Source organism: Propithecus coquereli, unplaced genomic scaffold, assembly GCF_000956105.1.
Source record: "Propithecus coquereli isolate 6110/MARCELLA unplaced genomic scaffold, Pcoq_1.0 Scaffold3, whole genome shotgun sequence".
Classification (NCBI taxonomy): Eukaryota; Metazoa; Chordata; class Mammalia; order Primates; family Indriidae; genus Propithecus; species Propithecus coquereli.
The window spans coordinates 12,693,902-12,699,215 of record NW_012148618.1 but is presented as its reverse complement, the minus strand read 5'-3'; the positions used below and the strand labels follow the sequence as shown (position 1 = coordinate 12,699,215).

The 5,314-nt window shown below is 42.1% G+C and overlaps 1 protein-coding gene across 2 annotated transcripts in view; it reads left to right on the top strand.

The window, feature by feature from the left end:
* The first annotated feature begins 3,455 nt into the window (after window positions 1–3,455).
* RPAP1 (RNA polymerase II associated protein 1) overlaps window positions 3,456–5,314 on the top strand; it is a 23,251-nt gene continuing 21,392 nt past the window's right edge. The window contains exon 1 of one of the 2 annotated variants that reach the window (XM_012649380.1): window positions 3,456–3,581. The gene's annotated coding sequence lies outside the window, so the exon portion shown is untranslated. The remainder of the gene's footprint in view (window positions 3,582–5,314) is intronic. The other variant, XM_012649381.1, reaches the window with a different exon arrangement.

The window sequence follows — 5,314 nt, the reverse complement described above, 5'->3', positions numbered from 1 at the left end:
TTTGCTAGAGTTTTTAAAAGCAAACCTTAGCCACATAATTTAAGCTGTAAATATTACAATTTGTACCTGTAACAGAGAGACTTTTAAAAAAACACAAACTCATCCATATATAGATACAGATTGTTACATATAAAAAAATATTTATAGATATGTATACATACATATATTAACTTACTCTGTCAGTTGAGAAGGGCCTAAAAGCAAGACACCCCAGTAGCAACGAGTATACTTAGCACCTAGATCTTGGTTTCATATACCGATCTCCAATAAAAGGAACCAAAGGTTCTCAAAAAAAATACCTGATTCTAGGATTAGGGCAAGAAATATACAAGATGAGCTTGGAGCATCTTGTAGTGCCGGAAAGTAAGGAAGTACTGAAACACATACATACACATAATGATGAGGTATATCAAAGGGTCACAGGCTGGGCACAGTGGCTTACGCCTGTAATCCCAGCACTTTTGGGAGGCTGAGGCAGGAGGAATGCTTTAGTCCAGGAGTTCAAGACCAGCCTGGCGACAGTGAGACCCCATCTATACAAAAAATTTTTAAAAATTAGCTGGGCATAGTGGTGCATACTTGTAATCCCAGCTACTGAGGCGGCTGAGGCAGGAAGATCACTTGAGCCCAGGAGATTGAGGTTGCAGTGAGCTATGATGACACCACTCGCCACTGCACTCTAGCCTGGGTGACAGAGGGAGACCCTGTTGGGGGGGAAAAAGTCATGAGAGAGGTGGTGTGCCACCAGGCATGTGCCACCATGTCTGGCTAATTTTTTTATTTTTGTAGAGATGGGGTCTTGCTATGTTGCCCAGGCTGGTCTCCAACTCCTGGCCTCAAGTGATCGCCCTGCCTTGGCCTCCCAAAGTGTTGGAATCACAGGTGCGAGCCACTGTGCCTGGCCAGAGAGGTGGAAAAATTTGAGCAACAAGATAAAGTAGTATTGGTTATAACCCAATGTATAAAATCCTATATATATTTAAATTAATTAATTAATGGGGAGCATAGAAAATCTCCCCTGCAGAAGAATTCCAAATAATTTATGTAGATACCCCACCCTCAAAGAGGTGGAGCACAATTCCCCATTCATTAAGCATGGGATGCATATGGAGACTTCCTTCCAAAGAGTACAGTATGAAAAGCGGGGCAAAAGAGTAACTTTACAGTGGACAAACCTAACAAAAATTACTTCAGCTGGTGATTAAGTTTAATGCATATAGTGATAAGTCATGTGGATAGGATGTAATAAAAACAGTACTTTAGCTCTGTGGTCTTCCTCTCAAGAACCTATAACCCCAGTCTAATCATGAGAGAAACATTAGACAAATCCCAGTTGAGGGACATTCTATAAAGTACGCTACCAGTACTACTCCAAAGTGTTCAAGTGATCAAAAACATAAAAAATCTGAGAAATTGTCATAGCCAAGAAGTGTCTAAGGAGACATGACAATTAAATGTAATGTGGTATCTTTAATGGGCTCCTAGAACAGAAAAAGGACATTAGGGAACAACTAAATAAATCAGAATAAAGTATAGACTTTGGTTAGCAACAATATATTGACATTGGTTCATTAATTCTAACAAACTGAACCATATTAAAATTAGATATTAATAGGGGTAAATGGAAACTCTCTTTCTTTGCAATTTTTCTGTAAATACAAAACTATTCTAAAATAAAGTTTATTCTCCAAAACAATTTTTACCCAATAAAAATTGTTTAAATCCTTAATATCATACAAAATCCAGTTTGTGTTTAGATTTCCCCAATGGTCTCAAAAAACATCTTTTTACAGTAGGTTTGTTTCAATCAAGATACAAAAGAGGATGACATGTTATATTTAACAGATAGTCTCATACGTAGTTTTAAATCTATAAGAGGTCCCCCTTCTCTCCTGAACATCAATTTATAGAAGAAACTGGGTTATTTGTAGAATTTTCCACAACCTGGATTTGGTTAATTATATCCTTGTGTCATCATACAACATACTCCTCTACTGCCCATATTTCGGGTAGATGGGTAGTTAGATCCAGATGCTTGACTAGATTCAATTTTTTGACAGGAAGGCTTTTCAGGAGGTGTTTTGTACTTCCAATTGCAACACATCAAGAGGCACATTATGTTCAGTTGACCCACCTTTAGTGATGTTAAGATTAATCAGTAAGTTCATATGTTGGCAACTTGATCCATCCATATAAAGTTCTCATCAACTTTTCACCTAATAGTTCTAAGAGCCATTGATAATTGCCTGGAGCCATTATCTCATTATTTTATTGCAAATGACGATTTCCTGCTATCATTCATTATGCATTTTTGGCTCCAGTTCCTCTCCCTCATGATCTCCCTCCCATAACTTCTGACCAGGTCTAGTACTATTTTGGACCTTAAAGTGGCCTAAATCCTAATATCTGAAATTTACTGCTGTGGTTGAGGCCAAGAGAATTTGAGAAGGATTCCACATATCTGCTGTAGTCCTGGACCAGCAGCAGCATCTGGAAACTTGTTAGAAATGTAGATTCCTGGGTTCTGTTAGAGACCTACTGAATCATAAATTCTGAGGGTGAGGCCCAGCAGTCCATTTTAACAAGACTTCCAGTTGATTCTGATGCCTGCTAAAGTTTGAGAATTATTGGATTAACATTGGCTGCCCTAAGATGTCCTTCAATCAAGCAATGATTTAACTTAAAGTCCTACTATGGGCATGGCAATATGTTGGGTACTGAGCATTATGTACCCAAAGAACAAGGTCTGGTGCTGGCAATGAACTCACAGTCTGTTCAAGGGAACAGGACATATGTTTGCGAAAAGGTAACCAGTGACAGTTGGTAGTTGGCAGTACATTCCCAGCATGCCACATAAGTGGTGCAGGTGTTAAGATTCCAGGTGATTCCAAGGAAAGTTCAGTGAGTAGGCCTGGTTGGCAGAGGTTTTAGAGTTGAATTCTGCTAGGGCTTAAAGGAAGGGAAAGACTTTGGGGGTGGGGGTGGCATGAAAAGAGGGAGGATTTCCAAGAAGGGAGACTGGCATGAACAAAAGGCAAGATGCTCTGGAAGGGGACAACCTTGCTGGCAATAAGGCTATTTTCTTCTCTCTTCTCACCGCCACGATTTCCGCAAGGCACTCTGGCAGTGTTCCTTTCCTTGGGCCTTTTCCATAGTTACCTTCTTGCTTGTCCATAAACACACCGGGGAGGTCACATTGGGGTGTGTGTGCACGTTTCTGTGTGCTGCTCATGGGCGTGAGCGCTGGGGTGTAGAATGTGGTTATGCAGGCTGGTGAGTGCAGAGGGACGTCTGAGGAACCCTTTGTCCCTGTCACGGGTGTCGTATGTGTAGAAGGGCCTGTGCCTGCTGTACATCAGAAGGATGTGTGTGCTGAGTGTTGGTATAGAGTTTATGCAGGGTAGGACACCGCCAGCAACTTCGCGCTCACCTGCCCGCAACGCTGAGCTGACAGCCCCACAATGTTCGGAGTCAAGCCGAGGAGGCGGGGCCGCGCTGCCGGGCGGAAGCTGAAGTTTGGCGGCGGCGGAAACGCGAACCCTGAGAAGTAAGATGGCGGCGCCCAGGGATACCTGTAGCAAGTAGGTGGCGCGGTTGGAGGGATGGACTTTAGGTGACCTGGCAGAAAACCTAGGGGCAGGGTGTCCAGTTCCTTTGTTGGAACATGCTCGCGTGTCTTTGGTCTGCACGGGAGCGGCTGCGGCCTTCCAGTGCATAGATCTCGGGTACGGCTTTTCATCCCCCGGCAGCAAAGGCTGAGACTCGGTGATTTCTCGTTACTGACTCCGGTGGTTCAGGAGATATGCCTAGAACTCCCGACCACAGAGCTCTAGGGGCAGTTGCGTGACCTGACTCAGATTTGGATCGTGGCGCTGGAGGACAGGCTGCGATGTAATAGCCCCAAAGACTCCTCAGAGGCAATCCAAGAAAACCCAGAGGTCCATTTTTAGCGCTACTTTGCTTACGGGTTACTCTCTAGGCTGAGGATTCATCCTTATTTTGTTAATAGTTAAAGATGTTATCATTTCTAGCACGGATTGGTTCTGGACAAATCTGCCCTGGAGTTAGTGAGGAAATACATTGGTGGCTTTACATAGGACTAAAATAATTGCTGTCAGTTACTGAGGCTTATTTAAGTAACAAGTACTGGAGTAGGCGCTTTGCGTGCAGTCATTTAAATCCTCACAAGAAGTCCTATTATATAGGACCTGTTATTATCCACATTTTATGGTTATGGAAACTGGACTCAGGATAGCCTAGATAATTTCCCGTTTTCGTAAGTAGCTGGAGCTAGTATTTGACTTCTGGCCTTCTGATTCCAAAGTTGGTGTCCATAACCACCCCAGCTCTCTGCAAAATGGATTATGGCCCACCCTGAGAAGTGGGCTGGACTTTGCTTTTGGTCACATGAATCCATTGATAAATAGGGGAAATTGTCCCTGCTTTTGTAGAATCTTACAGAAGTGAATCATTAACATACTTTGGATTCTCCCTTCATCTAGTTTAGCCTTCCTTTGGGCCAGGGTGGACACTGGGGTAGGAGATTTTTTTTTCTTGTTTGTTGGCAAGACTGCCCAACAATTGGTTATGGTTAATTGCTCTTTGTGTAAATAATGAGAATCATAACTGGTATTTGTGTACTTACCATGTATAAGACTTTTATTCTAATCACATTACATATGTTTAATTCATTCATGAGGTAGGTACAATTATCTTTATGTTATAGATAAGGAAACAGGCACAGTAATTTGAGTAGAGTACCTTGCTTAAGCTTACAGTTAGTAAATGGTAGAGCCTGGATTTGAGCATAGGCAGTCCGTCTCCATACTGTTTACCGCCCATCCAGGAAGAGGCACACCTATGTACTTTGCTGTTGTCACTCTGCAAACGTATCTACTTATTACAAGATCTGTGTCAAATTTAAGCCTAAACATTGAGGACAGGTCTTTTGCTCACTTCATCCACTTCCTTCTGTTCTCTGCTTATCTAAGTTTTCTCCTTCAATATTTAGCCCTATTTTTAACCTTTAGAAATTTTTTCCACCTCTGAAATCCTGTGAGACTAGTTTTTTATGTGATTAATTTGCTCACTGGTATATACTGCTATTTATTTATTTATTTATTATTATTTTTTGAGGCAGAGTCTTTTTGTTGCCCAGGCTGGGGTGCAGTTGTGCAATTATAGTTCACTAACCTCCCTCAAACTCCTAGGCTTAGGTGATCCTTCTGTCTCAGCCTCCCAAGTAGGTAGGACTACCGGTGCATGCCACCACTCCTGGCTAATTTTTAAAAATTTTTTTTTGTGGACCGGGCGC